General features: G+C 37.8%; 1 protein-coding gene and 1 long non-coding RNA gene across 3 annotated transcripts in view; one reads left to right on the top strand and one right to left on the bottom strand.

The window, feature by feature from the left end:
- Positions 1-12,641, bottom strand: part of INSIG2 (insulin induced gene 2) — a 24,589-nt gene extending 11,948 nt beyond the window's left edge. Inside the window, exon 1 of one of the 2 annotated variants that reach the window (XM_039355699.1) lies at positions 12,513-12,641. The gene's annotated coding sequence lies outside the window, so the exon portion shown is untranslated. Of the gene's footprint in view, positions 1-3,422; positions 3,870-12,512 lie in introns of those variants that run through there. The other variant, XM_039355700.1, reaches the window with a different exon arrangement.
- On the top strand, positions 12,611-16,428 carry LOC120313615. Its single transcript, XR_005558193.1, has 2 exons — positions 12,611-12,727; positions 15,959-16,428. It is a non-coding gene; the product is annotated as an uncharacterized LOC120313615 (long non-coding RNA).

Here is a 16,428-nt window from a genome sequence, read left to right as displayed (position 1 = left end):
TGATTTTTTTTTATTAAGATTAAAATATATATGTTAATATTTTTGGTAGCTATTAATAGATTTTTGCTGATTAGGACTGAATGATGTGCTTTTGCAATTTGATGATGGATAAGGGGTAAGATATGGAAAAAAGAATTTTTTTAAAAAATTGAAATACTAGAGAAGGATTATCTATTATTTATATTTGTCTGTTGGGATGGTGTGAGTCTGCTTTGATATATTTCCTTTTCTTTTTTCTCTTTCACCTTTTTCAGTTTTTCTTTAGTTTGTATTCAATTTTTATCTCTATATTTGCAAACTTTTAGGAAAATTATTGTAAAAAAAGAAAAGCAGCAGATAGGAAAAGAAATAGTCAGTCACTCATCCTCCAAATCAGAAACATTGTATTAACTCTGGCACAGAAGTAAGTTTTGAGGACATCAAAATAAGCTCAAATATGCTCAATGTCAATGTTGCTAACATCGGATGTTCTTGCTTGACAATATATGAAGATGCAGACATTGCATCGCCTGCAAAGGTCTCCCATCTGCCCAACGACTGACCAAATTGTTCCCGGAACATATCTACCGGCTGCATGGCGCCCCTACGGGAATAATTTCGGATGGTGAAGTTTTGGAAGAGCTTTCTTAAATTAATTGGATCATCTCAAGGCTTATCATGTGCTTTTCATCCAACTACCAATGGGGCTGCAGAATCCGCTAACAAAATGATGGAGCAATAGCTCAGATGCTACGTCTCCTACCAACAGACAAACTGGACTGACCTGCCTTTTGCCAAAGTGGCTTACAATAATTCTGTGCACAGCAGCACCGGTTACACACCTTTCAGAGGAGCCACAGGAAAAGAGTTCAGCCCAATACCTGAATGCCCTCAGGTGCCCTCCGCTTCCCGACTCTTGACCAGTGGGTGAGGGGGTGGGAAGAAGTTTGGAGAAACACGAAAACTGCTTTAAAAAAGACTTTTGAAACCTATAAAAAGCAGGCTGATAAAAAGAGGGCTCCCCAAAGAATATTCCAAGTTGGAGAAAAGGTTTATCTGTCAACTAAATATTTACACCTCAAATTGCCCAGCATGAAATTGGGACCAAAATCCTTGGGACCTTTCCCCATCGTAAGGATCATCAACCCCGTCATAGTAGAATTGAAACTCCCTAGGCTTTTAGGGAGGATTCACCCTGTCTTCCATTGCAGTTTGTTAAAACCTTGTCGAGGCTCCACCTTAAGACTTCCCCCTAAGGAGGCCCCCAGGCCCCTCATAGTTGTGGGACAGACCCACTATGAAGTGAAACGTATTCTTGACTCTAGAATTTTTAAAGGGAAATTGCAGTACCTAGTACAATGGAAGAGATACCCGTTGTCTAAAGCCACCTGGGTAAAATCCAGTGAGGTGAAAGCTGACAGACTCGTCAAAAGGTTTCATGCGAAACATCCCAACAAACCAAGGAATAATCCCTGACATATGCTTTTGCTCACATTCAGGACCTATCCTTTTTGTAAGAGGGGCCGGATGTCAACACTGTTAATATTGGATATTATTGCTTTGACAAGATATGCAGAACTGTCTGGTATTTTTAGAGTTAATTCAGATGATGGTGGGGGGAGAAAGATAAGGACTGTGGGGGAAGGGAACGGAAGTGAATCTTTGCCCTCCAGGTTGATTGGAAAATGTGAATGATGACTGCAAAAAGAGGAGGGGAATAGCCTGGAATGTTATGTGCAAAGGAATGGAAATTCAGATCTTGGCATCCATCCATGTAGTACCGACACTCTGTTACACTGTAATAAAGGCTTTCTAGAATAAACAATGCCTAGAAGTTCTTTGAAGTCTTTCATTAGTTGGAGCCTTGACAACATGCCAAGATCATGCAGATCCTGATGACCCTGGGGTAAAGAAAATAAAAAAAGAGCTCCTCACCGATCAATGGTTCAAAGATAATCAAACCTCCCTTACATGCAGGGATGGCTTGGCTTACAAAGGGAGGACACTATATTTGCCTGAAGCTCTCCGTCTTAAGGCTCTCAAATACAGCCATGAAGTAAAACAGGCTGGATACTTTGGATATTTAAAAACTCTACACTTCATCCGCCAGCAATTTTGGTGGCCTGGGCTGAAACAGGATGTGAAAAACTATATAAAGAGTTGTACTGTATGTGCCACAAGGAAAAGAATCCCAGGGAAAACCCCTGGGTTACTGCAGCCGATGGCAGACCCTTCTCAACCCTGGGAAGAAATAGCTATGGACTTTGTAGTAGACCTACCTGAAAATAGAGGAAATACTGTCATCTGGACTGTGATAAACCTGTTCTCGAAGCAGGCTCATTTCATCACCTAAACTTCTTAGAGGTGTAAGCACAGGGTTGCAGAACCCCACTTTTGTTCTTTTGCAGTAATACAGCTACAACTGCCACACTCAAAACCTAATGACTGGCAGATGGCTACTTGGGAGCAAGACTTCTCCGCTGTAGCTCACCTGAATGGAATTCCCTGCACAAATATGTTGTCCCATACACCATCTGGTCAACAATGGTAAAGAGTCTTTTTGTTCCCTTAAGTAAGGGATAGGCAACCTTGGTTCTTTTATGACTCATGGACTTCAACTCCCAGAATTCCTGAGCCAGCAAGTTGAAGTCCACAAGTCATAAAAGAGCCAAGGTTGCCTACCCCTGCCTTAGGTCTTCTTTATTTTCCATTTTGGGATCATCTAACTAGTTTTTTGGATGGGGAGGGAACTCCTGGATTTTAGGCCAGATCCACATGTGTTGTTAAGCCAAACTATAATTTCTCTGAACCCAACAACTGCTCTTATTTTTATAACTGCATGAGTCCAATCAACAAACAATACTTTAAGAAAGCATTTCCAGTGAGATGTGTGAATGCAGCCTGGCTCTCTACCACTTTTAGCTGATATTTTGAGTTTACGATTTTTCTACATTATGTACTAATTTTTGATGTATTGTTATTATATATTACACAGAGAGCATTTATGACATAGCAAGGGTGGGCAATTAATTTTAAAACCAGACCAGCACCAGTTCCCTTCTGCACATGGGGGAAGAGGGGACATCAGTGCTGCACTGAAAAAGATTTGATAAAGATTTGAACTTTTCTCCATCCCAGCACTGGAGTTCTTCTCCCCTCCATGCACAGAAAAGTCTATCCCAAAATCCATGGAGCATTTACAGCCACCCTCCCAGAATCACGAGGGAATTCTCTCGTTTGTTGCAACACTCTGTGCCAAAATCTGGTTTTTCAGCCAGCCCCTAGGAACCAGAGGGGGAAGCCAGCAGGAAATATTGCAGATGGAGATCATATGATCACAGGGCACTTGGCAACATCCAGATTGTAATCACATGGCCGTGGGGACACTGCAACGCCATAACCTTGGCCACTGTCATTTTGAATGGTCATTAAATGAAGATTACCTGTATTCAAATATAAAAAAGAAATGGTATCCAAACAAACAATAACTTCCTGGAACTGAATGGCAAAATTCTCTTCCTAGACACTTCTTTTTCCAATTTGTCATTCAATATGCTTGTTCTACATAGACTCAGTATCTGGCAGTTCAGTCATCAGGAATGTTAAAAGAAAAAAAAACTATACTGTTTTATACATTCAGAATCTGCCTACCGTTTGCATTTTAATATTCTTATTCTTGAGCAAACAGAATAGACGTTGCAGCAACAGCTTGTAAATTTCCCTTATACAGTATTATTTTCCATTCCACAAATGTTCACAATACGTTGAAGTATATGCAGATATTGAACATTACTACTAACTCAAGGTTCTGTATCTTATTTACCAGAGAACTAAAGTAAGCGTCTGCAAGCTGCATTTTTTTTTACTTTTTACATATCTAATAATTCTTATCCAGCTACATGGAAAATACTGCTGCAAAAATTTTGGAGCTTTTGGACAGTTAGGAATGCTACAGGAGATACAGGCAGGAAAAAAAAGGCTGCAGAAATACAAGAAAATGTTTTAAAAAGTGCAAAATGCAGATTAAAAAAAATCAGTTTTGAAATCTTGGGAGTTCAAAATAAAAGTGGATATTATATGTTCAAGGCTGAATATTACAAAGCAGAAATGAAACAGATATACAACTGTAGTTTAAAATCTGTTTTAAAATTTTCAAGCAAGTTTTGGCTGTTTAAGATCTAATCTACTGGTCCGATTTAAGAATGAATGCTTGGGGTGGGGAAGTGGAAGAAATATATATACATATATAACCTGTATAATTTTAATTAGTTTTTCAGTCTGATTGGAGGGTATATTATTTATTTGAAGGACTTATCATGAAATAAATGTGTGCATCTGTAAGGCAGAGATAGAATTGAAAAGAAGGAACCTGAAATCCTGAATGACAATAGACTGCTGTAGCTTTCTTTTCAGAACATTGTCTTATAGGTGAGCTCCAAGATAAGGATCTGCTGCAGCTGTATATTATTTCAGTTTCTATTCTTCAGTTAGAAAGAAAAAAGGAAAGCTCTGGAAAAGACACAACTGTAATTTTAGCCCAACAGCATTTTACAATGAGAAAAAATAAAATAAAATACCATGAAATCTGAATTATACTAGATCTGTATAATGTATCACAAGATACAGGGTGTAGAAATCCTTATGTTGTAATGTTTTTAATCCATAATGAACCCTGAAAAAATGCCATTTTAATCAAAAACATATTCCTAGGCATTTCCCAGAATTAAACAAAGCATTTCTTTTCAGTCCAATGAAGGAAAGACAATGCTTAGTTTTGCTTTAATTTGTCAAGGTTACACTCTATGCTGCAAGCATTAAAATGTACTGAAAGAGTAAAGGAGCTTAATCAACACCTTCCTGTAATTGCTAGAGTTACTTTCTTTGGTTTACATAGCACAAATCCATGAAAAGAAAGACATTTGCTATTAACTTCAAAACATACTGGAATTTTAGAACCTATTGTTAAAGCTGCTTTGGGCTAAAGAAAAAGGGGGGGAAGTTCAGAAACTTTTTACTATAGCAATTGATAATTTTAAATGATTTTCACTGTGGTTTTGGCCCAATAAAATACATATGGTGTCCTCTAGATTTATTAAATTTAAAACTTATTAGTTTTAAAATGTATTAAAATTATTTATTAGTCTCCAAATTTCTAGCTGTGGCTTGGGTTTTTGTAAAATAAAATCCAAAACAAAGAAAACACCAGACTGAGGAAAGCATTTATTTTGTGGGTTTGTATGTGTGTCTTTGATTCAATATGGACTCCTTCCGTGGGAAGTTTTTCAAAACTGGTTTGCCCTTGCCTTCTTCTTAAGGCTGTCAGAAAATGACTGGCGGAACAAGAACTCAGTCTCCTAGTGTCAGTCCTATAGGTTAGACCAGGGATAGGCAACCTTGGCTCTTTTATGACTCGTGGACTTCAACTCCCAGAATTCCTGAGCCAGCCATGCTGAGGGGAAAAGGAGAGGTTTCCAAGCTGAGCCACGCTGGCTCAGGAATTCTGGGAATTGAAGTCCACAAGTCATTAAAGAACCAAGGTTTCCTACCCCTGGGTTAGACCATACCAAGAAATAGGCCCCACGCCAAACTACAAATTCTTTTATTAGAATGGATATATTAACAAAATCTAAATATAGTATGCTTCCCCAACTCCCTCTTTTATCTTCCTGGGAATTGGGAGGGAGGAGGGCAGTTGCCTATCTGAGATGTTTTCATATATTTCACTCTTATGGCCTTAAGCCACATTTAACTGTTTGTTGCATTGATTTTTCTTTAAGTCTGGTGCCTTAACCACTACAACAAACTGGCTCTTGGGATTACATTTATTAATAGAAATTTAAGATTATCGTAACCAAAGTTTATATTTTGCTTGCTACTTTATAAAAGAGTGCCATTTGAGGAAGATGGGGGAGGGGATATGAATATGATTAATAAATAAAATGAATAAAAGCAACTTAGAGATCAACAATGGTATTTTAAACTTTTACATTTAATAATCAACAGTTGAATGCTATTACACAATTTATTCAATCTTTTCTTCATTATGAAAGCAAATTCTGAGGTTATTTATTGCTTGTCTATAGGAATAGATAAGCAAATAAAAGTATCTTTTGAAGCAAGCTGGATTCCTGATGATATCCATGTCTTTCTCTCTTTCTCTCTCTCTCTCTCTCTCTCTCTTTTTTTTTTTTTTTTTTTTGCATTACAGAAGTATCTGCTTCTAGAATTTCTAGGTTTTTTTTCTATTCCCCAATACTTAAAGCCCAGACTTCCTGTTAAAATACCAATAAGATTCAACTATGCTTAGGGTTTGTTTGTTTGTTTTAAATCAGCCAATGTTGACCAGGTACTATTACCACAGTGACAATAAGGAAAGCCAAATTCTTTCCATAGTATCAGCCAATTGCATCACTTGTACCTTTTTTGTTTGATTAATAGGGTTAGAGCAGGAGTAGGCAACCTTGGCTCTTTTATGACTCGTGGACTTCAACTCCCAGAATTCCTGAGCCAACTGGGAGTTGAAGTCTGGGAGTTGAAGTCTAGGAGTCATAAAAGAGTCAAGGTTGCCTACCCCTGGGTTAGAATAACTGGAAGGAAGAATCATAAATATGTATGTCAGAGTTTATGGTAGTATAGTGCCAAGAATTGATTACCTACTAATCAATCAAAGCATTATTCCATGTTAACTCTAACCAGGCAGTCTTTGTTTCCTTGGTACCAAGATATGCACAGCACTATCAAGTTAAGACCATTCTAATGACTTCATGTCACACTGCTGGGCATAGTTGTTGAGTTCTGGGATTTGTGCTTTTTAAAACATTCATGTATATCCATACACTTACTCCACTGTGTATGCTCTAAAATACAAGTCTTATATTTCTCTGAGCATCCTTGACACCAGTGTCCCAGACAGGAACAGGCCTCTGGATATGGTTTCAGACAGTATCTCTGCTTCTCATCTTCAAACCTTCAAACTAATTTACCAGGCTTTAAACAGTAATGTTTAAAATATTTAACCCCATTTAAATTCAGCATCTTCTTTCTCAGTTAACATTTAAATTACTAATGTGCTCCTTCCAGACAGCGGAATACAAAAGAAAATGTGAAATATGATCACTACGGACCATCTAACAATTGACACAGAAGTTAATACTCCTAAGGAATTACTGAGGCAACTAAAAATAGATTGTTGAGAAAACAGACAATGCTTTATGTATGTTACTAAGGCTGGAATCTGAACTTCACAAACCTAAATGAGTTGTCATCAAGAGACCATCCCAGTCACTTGCCCTGACTGATTCCATTCCTACCACTTTTAGCATTTCAAACAGAAAGCATCCTGATCAGCAAAATTCCCCTAGTTACTTACCATTTGTTCAATTTAGTTGCATATTTGGAAATGTTCTGCTTGCTAAAAACAGGTATTGTCACTTTCAATTTTCACATGCAGAAGCAGGTACCCTTTATATGAACTGGCTTTTATATACTTTCTGTGTTGTAATTATTATGTTAATATCATTATTCAGAATTGTTGCATTTATACATCTGATTACATCTTTAGTTAAAAAAAAACATGGGTTGTAAAATCAACTGAACTTGAAGATCCAATGTGGGAACAGGCAACCTTCAAATCTGGGTGTAACATTATTTTTTTGCTTATATTATAATAGGTACTCCTTTTGTAATCAGCTTGCAATACCAGTAGTTATGGGCTTATAAAATAATTCATACAAAAACAAAACAAAGTACCAGACTTCAAATTCCAGGTGTTCACTATGTGATAAATTCAACTGTGACTCGCTTCCATATAAAGAATTATCCTAGCTGATTATTAGGACACAACTGAGTTATTCAAATGTATTAGATGCCATTTTGATATTTTTGACACTGCCAAAAATTTATTAGCTAATACATATAAGCATTAATTTGCTATTCTTATGCAATGCACTAATGTTGCACTAAGTTTGGTTGACTGCACAAAGATAAAGAAGAATTCTACTGTGCTGATAGAATTACTTAAAGCTCTCTTGTGAAAATATTTATGTAACGAATGGACTAAAAAAGTTTAAATGGTTTAGAACAGTGGTTCTTAACCTGGGTGATATCGCCCCCCAGGGGGCGATTTCGTTTTTCAGGGGGGCAATGGAACAAAAAGGGGCAACATGGGGGCGAAGGAACAAAAAGGGGGCGTTATGGGGGCGATGGAGCGAGAAGTTTTGGGGACACTTTTCATACTTTTTCGTACAGTGAATCGCTGTATATCTGTTGTACGAAAAAAACATCAGATTGCTCACTATTAGTGGATTAAATTGTGTTTTCAAATGTTCCTCCAGCTAGCTTCAGTACAGAATGCCAGACATATGTGAATACGCATCGCTTATCTTCATGCACGTTGCACAGCAGCCTCTACCCTTTTTATATTTCTTTTTGCGTCTTAAATTTCACTTGTAATTCAATCATTAAATGTTATTGTTTTTCTTTTTGGGCATTTCACTTTCTTGCAATTGAATTTTGTTTTCAGTGGTCATTACATTTAAGTATCTTGAATAAATAAGATAATAATGAAATACATGTATCACAAAGTTTGGGAATAAAGTGACGGGTGGCATCAAAATTTTTCACACAGTTGAGATATGGGAAAAAGACTGGAAATAAATTATTTGCATCGATATGTCCTGATGACAATTTTAAAGAAAACAAAACAAGTGTTTGCATAAATTGAAGAATTATTTCCTATGTTGTGATTGAGAGGTTATGTTGGGGGAGGGGGGCGATGACATCTTTCTCATTGGCTCAAGGGGGCGATTCATTCAAAAAGGTTAAGAACCACTGGTTTAGAATAAAGGTTTACTTTGCAATGCTGAACATTACATGCTCAAATATAGCATGAGTTGCAATCATATCACAAATGGTAAAAAAAACCTAATTTCTTAGCACAAAAACAAAACCCCAGGTGAATAGATATGCCAGATATCCTTGGCTAAATTCATACATGACACTAAACCATAATGTTTTATTTCACTGTTATTAAGCATGAAGTTACTGATTCAGTTTTGCACTCTATATTATTTCAATGTGTAGCAGAGCAAACAGCTCACTTTCTTGCAACCCCTTCCTCGCCAATCTCTCTTTTCTACAAGGGGGTGAAGAAAATCACAGATTAGGCACAGGGGCATGCATAGTGACAATGGCAATCACGTGACTGAAGGTGTGCTTTGAAGGTCATAAATAGTCAAAAAATGGCCTAAAGTTTTTTTTGTTAGCACTGTTGAAATTTTGAATGGTAACTGAATGAATGGTCGATAAGTGAGGACTATTTGTAAGTAAGACCTATCTGTAAAAGGAGAAGGCAGAGCAGACTTATTATATTTAATGACAGCCAAGTCATTAAATTATCATGTTCGTAATATGACAAAATAGAATGCCAGTGCAAAATCCACCTCAGGTCTAGGAAATACAGATAATTTATCCTAAGGCAGTTTCAACTAGTATCTGGCTGTAGTTCTAACACTACATGGTATTTAATAGTGCATGCTTTTAAAGTGCTACTAGTCGAAAAGTTAGTTTTTTGCTTCTCAATCATTTTATCCGTTAAATAAAAAGGCCAAATAATTGGTGATAAAACATTAGATGGTTACAGTTGAAAGATGATTATCTGAAGCACAATAAACAGAGTTTAAAGGGTCATTTTGTTTTATGTCTTTGACAAGGCATCAGACATTTCTATAAAATGAAGCACCACCATGCTTAAGCCCTGCAGTAAAGCTATTTTAAAGGCTTTGACAGCCTTTTTATTCATGTTTGCACATGCCCAGAAGACATTTCCATTGAAGTGAAGTGCCTGGGCAAAGAAACACAATCCATCTGAGATTTCTGGCAGAAGCCTAATATGTATGAAAAAAAGTACTTTTTAAAAAAATGTAGGGTAGGAAAAAACTCATTTTGGAAAGTTTTTTTTTTTTACTTCAAAAACCAATAAAAATAATTTTAGAAACAAACAAAACTTCTGAACAATTAAAGAAATCAAAAACTATAATGCAAAAAGCAGCCTTCTAGCTTCTAGCTTTCTAGCACGTAGGTCAACATGGAAGCAGTCTAGTATCAATGGCACGACATCCACATGGAGAGAAGTAAGCAGTGGGGTACCACAAGGCTCCGTCTTAGGCCCAGTACTCTTCAATATATTCATTAATGACTTAGATGAGGGAACAGAAGAGGAACTCATCAAATTTGCAGATGACACTAAACTGGCAAGAATAGCCAACACCCCAGAAGATAAGCTCAGGATCCAAAAAGATCTTGACAAACTGGAACAATGGGCCCTATCCAACAAAATGAGTTTTAATGTGGAGAAAAGCAAAGTTCTACATTTATGCAGGAAAAAATCAAAGGTTTAAGTACAGATTAGGTGAGGCCTAGCTCAAAAACAGCAACTGTGAGATGGACCTTGGAGCCCTTGTGGACGATCACTTGACCATGAGCCTGCAGTGTGCAACAGCAGCCAAAAAAGCTAATACAATCCTGGGTTATATAAATAGAGGTATAGAATCAAGATCACGTGAAGTATTAGTATCGCTTTATAAAACTTTAGTAAGACCACACCTGGAATATTGCAACCAATTTTGGTCACCATACTACAAAAAAAGATGTTGTAAAAAGTTCAGAGAAGAGCAACTAAAATGATCAAAGGCCTGGAGACTAAAACATATGAAGAATGGCTGCATGACTTGGGTTTGGCTAGTCTAAAGAAAAGAAGAAACAGGGGTGACATGATAGCAGTATTCCGGTATTTGAGGGGCTGCCACAAAGAAGAGGGCATCAAACTATTCTCTAAAGCACCAGAGGGCAAGACAAAAAACAATGGTTGGAAACTGACCAAAGAGAGAAGCAACCTGGAATTAAGAAGAAACTTCCTAACAGTGAGGTCAATTAACCAGTGGAACAGCTTGCCTTCAGAAATCATGGGTGTTCCAACACTGGAGAATTTTAAGAAGAGACTAGACAGTCACTTGTCTGGGATGGTATAGGTTCTCCTGCTTGAGCAGGGGGCTGGACTAGAAGGCCTCTAAGGTCCCTTCCAGCTCTATTCTATTCTATTCTAAATCACAAATGAAATCCTTATAGCTGCCTCTTTCCTTTCCCTTGCACTCCTATCCCAACTCTCCAGGACCTAAAGCAATGTATAAGGTTTTGTAAAGCAATTAGAACTCCTCAGATTAAAAGTGAAATACAAACACAAGAAATCATTCTATCTTGTTACAGGGAACATAAGTCAACCCTAAGGTTTAACGGAGACTGATCCTAACATTTACCAGATTTTTTCTCCACCTATCCATGAACGGGTAGAAAATTATACAGGTATAGAAACGGCTATTCCTATCCTAAGCTCTTTCCTTCCTCCACGCACCGTTTCAAATCAATGCAGTCAACTGATTTGTCTCTAAGAGAATAGGTGACAAAGCCTAACAGATTTCATACACCCCAAAGGTGTCTACTGATTATTTTGGAGTAAGGAGAAAAAGACAAGGACCTGTACAGCGAAGAGCAACTTAGACTACAGGTAGTCCTTAACTTACAACTGTTCCTTTAGTGACCATTCAAAGTTACAACACGCTGAAAAAAGTGACTTATGACTATTTTTCACACTTACGACTGCTGCAGCATCCCCATGGTCACATGATCAAAATCTAGATGCTTGGCAAGTGATTTATGACGGTTGCAGTGTCTTGGGGTCAGGTGATAAGCTTTTGCAACCTTCTGACAAGCAAAGTCAATAGGGAAACCAAATTCACTTAACTACCACTTAACAATTGTGGCAAGAAAAATCGTAAAATGGGGGCAAGACTCACTTAACAAAGGTTTCGCTTGGCAACATCAATGTTGGGATCAATTGTGGTCGTAACTCGAGGACTACCTGTACTGCATTCCTGAAATAAAGTCCACCCCCCAATTTGGGGGACCCTAACCCAAAGAAATCGGGCAGATGCGTGCCTTGGTGAGATCCAAGTGGGAAAAGGCAATTAAGATCATGGTCCTCGCCTTCTTTCAAGTAAGGGGCTTCTGTCTGGAAAGGCGCCGAAGAATAAAAATAAAATAAAAATCAGGAAGACAAACGGTGTTTGAGCCCTCCCCTCCGTAACTTCCAGCGATCAGGCACCGAGAAGGGATCCGAGGGCAAAAACCTCGCCTGAATCTCCTTGGAAAACCAGTTCCGAACGACGCTGCCGACAACTTTGATGAGGCCAAGCAGTAATTTCACTCTCCGGGATGACGCTGGCCTGTCTGCCCGAGCGGGCTTAGCTCTCCCGGGCCTCCTCCTACTCCGGCGTGCCTTCCCGAGAACCAGGGCAAGCCCATCCTTCTACCCATTCCAACTGCTACCTCCCCGAGAGACACCGGGGCTGCCGGACGCTTCCCCGACTTCTGCCATGCCCTTTCTTTCCCCTACGCGCCTTTCCTGCCTCTCCTTCCCTTTTCCCATCCGCACTCATCCGCGCCACCAGCCCATCCGCGAAGCGCCGAGCTCCACTCACTTTTTCTCCGCCATCTTCGCCCTTTCTGGGCCAGTCTCCGCCTTCCGCGCCTCCTCTAACCCGGCAGCGGCTCGCTTAGATCCCTGACTCCAGGAGGAAGCCACTTCCGCCGCGCCGCGGAGGCTGCAGGGAAGGGAAAGGAGCCGAGGGCGGAGAGTGGAGGAGGGTGCAGGAGTCCGGGCGTTGCTGAGCGTTTTGTACAGGCGGGTGCAGGAGTGCGTAGGTTTATTTTGCAGTTTCATTTAGCAAAAAAAAAAAAAAAAGCAGCTTTGTTTTTTTTTCCCGGCCATAGTAATGAACTGTCTTTAAAAATGAGGCATAAAGAGGCGGAAAACAAGAAGAGGAAGCAAGAAAATGTGGATTGTATAACACGTATTATCTAGTATTATAGTACTGTAAATATAATATTCCTATACAACACTGTTTATTAAACTTAAAAATTATGGAGCTTTTGTTTGTATAGGTTATATTTATTGCTTTTAATTTTTTTGTGCCCTTGCGTCAGTGTAGACTGGTGGCACAAGTCCCTGCAGTTTTATAGTTGTTGTTTCTTCTTCTTCTTCTTCTTCTTCTTCTTCTTCTTCTTCTTCTTCTTCTTCTTCTTCTTCTTCTTCTTCTTTCTTCTTCTTCTTCTTCTTCTTCTTCTTCTTCTTCTTCTTCTTCTTCTTCTTCTTCTTCTTCTTCTTCTTCTTCTTCTTCTTCTTCTTCTTCTTCTTCTTCTTCTCCTTCTCCTTCTCCTTCTCCTTCTTCTTCTTCTTCTTCTTCTTCTTCCTTCTCTTTCTCCTCCTCCTCCCTCCTCCTCCTAGCACATTGGGTATCAAGTGGTTTTGGCATCATCCTAAAAGATATCAATAATCTTAAGATCTTCCTTAAATGTTTGGTGCCAAGCTTTACAAAGCTGGCCTTGTATTCTCTTTTCTTCTAGGAAGTATATTTGGATGCCAGTCTTTAGGCATATGTAAGATACGACCAACAAGCTGCATTCAATCTTCATTCACAGTTCTTGATAGGTGTTCTAAATCTGATCTTTGTAGTACTTTATTAGTGATGTGGTCACGATATAACGCACAAAGAATTCTTCTCAAAGAGCGTTGCTGGAAAACATTTAACCTTGCCTTCTTCCCAGATTGAAATAAGATGTCTGGCTCAAGCTTATTTAGCTGGCTTTATGCCTAAGACAGGACTACAACGCATTCATGTGATTTCCAGGTTTCTAGCCTGGTGTCTTCACCACTATATCAACCGGCACTTTTGTTGATGTTTATCATTATTTTTTAGAAAACAATTGATGCATTTGCTGCTGCTACCACTAAGACCACACTTTAGGAAACATTACTGAACTGAATTGTTTCAGTCATTTGACTTAGCCTCCTGTTTTTTTCAAAAATTTTCAGGATTTGATAATAAAATGAAGGGAAACTCCTCCTATGGACTCCACTTTCAACTCTTGGAGGATGTGTAGTATAAAAAGGTCATCATTCTGACTTCATTTATTTTTGAATAACTCCCATTGTCAAAAATGCTGATAAAAACTGGATCGCCAACATGATCGCCAACGTCCGATAACAGATATGACACAAGAAGAAGTAGTTGAGCCACTATTTATCAGAAGTTCACTTAACATTTTCAATAAAGGTAAAGGTACACAAAATTAGAGACCAATAGGACAGCAGGGAAGACATTTGTATTGTAAAGCTGCTTATTGCACCTATATCTATGTACATTTTGGTGCTTTAGCTTCAGTTTAATGTATATTTATGTATGCACATAAACATAAATTTAAATACTGAATAAAGCCTTTGATTATATAAATATTATGGAAGTACCTAAATGGGATGATCTTCCCAAAACACTTGATTCAATTAACAAAGTCAATGCATAACAGCCAAGAAGGCAGACGATTTAAGCCAGCATAAGTATAGGACAGAAACATCTTAGAAATACCAAACATATTCTTTAAGCAAATTAGTGCTTTGGTATTAGCAAACTTGGGATCAAATTACTAAAAGAATGCCTTTTCTCATATTAATTTGCTTGACACTAAATAAAAATTGCTATTACAGTTGCTACTACTGATAAATAAGATGCATAAGGCAATATCAGGGATTTCTTTTTCATTAAGCAGTTTCATATTTTTGCTCTTAAGTGTTATAGAAACCAAATTGCTTAATCTAATTAATTGTTTTCAGTAGTTAAACACTTTGGATATTTATTTTGTGTATTTGTCGATACTGATACCGAAACTTTTCCCCATTAGTTTAAGGTTTATCCTAAACATTAGGATAAATAATTTATTTCATGCTTGAAAAATGCAAAGCAGAAAAACACTTCTAAACAAGAAGATACTAGCTCAGTGTCTTACTTGTTTAGTTATAGATCTACAAAATTGTACAAACTCTTAAGCCAGAAAAGGAGACTCCAAAACACTTTACAAAATTATATTGATTTTGCAATTAAAGCCGGAGAAAATTAAAAGACCTCAAATAAACAGAGCAAGAAACAATTAAAATATAACAAAATTGGAATTGGAGAATGTGAAGAAGTGAAGAAGTCTGTCTCACCAGGAGAGAAGATAACAGAATGAACTTGTTAATGAACATGATCCAAGCATATACAAATCTTAAAATAATTTTTCTGGTTTTTTGAATACATTTGGATTAATGACAAATGTGTTAATATAGACCTACTTGTATCTTTTGGAATTTCTGAAATTAACTTATTAATTTAAAACAAATTTTTCCTTATGAAAAAACAGCAGTGATTAACTGTGAACTGTAGTGCCCTAAGGCCCACTAAACTAATTCTCATGTGTTCAGATTCTCCTTGTTGTCTGTTGTCATTGTGACCTGACTGTTAAGCTTTCTGCTTGTTAACAAATTTTATGCAGACAAAAAATGAAAATTAGCAGCAGTTCTGTATTATTTAAATGATAAAATTATTCCGTTTGATTATTTCGTTGCTTTGGTGCCAACAGAAAAACAAAACTTCTGCACTTTGTTGGATGTGAATAACAGAGATAATATAATTCAAAGATTTAGTAGATACCTTGAAGCAAATGTGATTCTAGACTATTTAAAGCCAGTTTCAGCCATTTGAATGGACTAAATTACTTTGCAATAGTAACTTGCACATTTTTCACTACTTACTTGGAATACTGTAATGTGCTCTACCTGGGACTGCCTTTGAGAACCACTTGGAAAGTGCAATTAATGTATAATGCAGTGACCTGATTATTAGTTGGCAGTCAGTAACACTGGAACAAATTTAACCATTTTTTCTAGCAGACTTGTCAATGCTCATATCCAGAAAAAGTATTGGTGGTTCCCCACTTTTGTGAAGTGAAGGGGGATAAGGCCAGGAGGCATTTCTTCTCCATAATGACTCTGAAGTTATGGAATAGTCTTGGTTGACAAGCTAAAGTTAACCCTGTGTTGATTGCTTTCCAGGTGATGATGGAGCTATTCTGGAGAACTATAGATCAGGGGTCCCCAACTCCCGGACCATGGATCAGTACTGGGCCATGGCATGCCAGCAACCAGTCCGCACTAACAAGGAAAGCCCCATCCGCGATATGCAGGCAGCACACAAAACCACGCCCCCTCCGGTCCGCAGAAAAACTTCTCTCCACGGAACCGGCCCCTTGTGCCAAAAGGTTGGGGACCTCTGCTATAGATGGTTCATTGTGTAGACACTATTTATCTTATGATTGGTCTTTGAAGGATAGCAGCTTATTTAACTGATTTTATTTAACTGATTTTAATATTAACTTCAATTATCATTACATACCGTGGATGTTTTAATTTGTGTACTGCGGATGTTTGAATTATGTATCCTTGTTATCCTGGCTAACTGCCAAGAATCCTTGCAAATTACAGCAGTAACCCAATCTGATAAATAAAAATATATCTTTAAACGA

Source organism: Crotalus tigris, unplaced genomic scaffold (assembly GCF_016545835.1).
Source record: "Crotalus tigris isolate CLP2741 ecotype Arizona unplaced genomic scaffold, ASM1654583v1 scf7180000018737.1251358, whole genome shotgun sequence".
NCBI lineage: Eukaryota > Metazoa > Chordata > Lepidosauria > Squamata > Viperidae > Crotalus > Crotalus tigris.
This window is presented reverse-complemented; position numbering and strand designations above follow the sequence as displayed.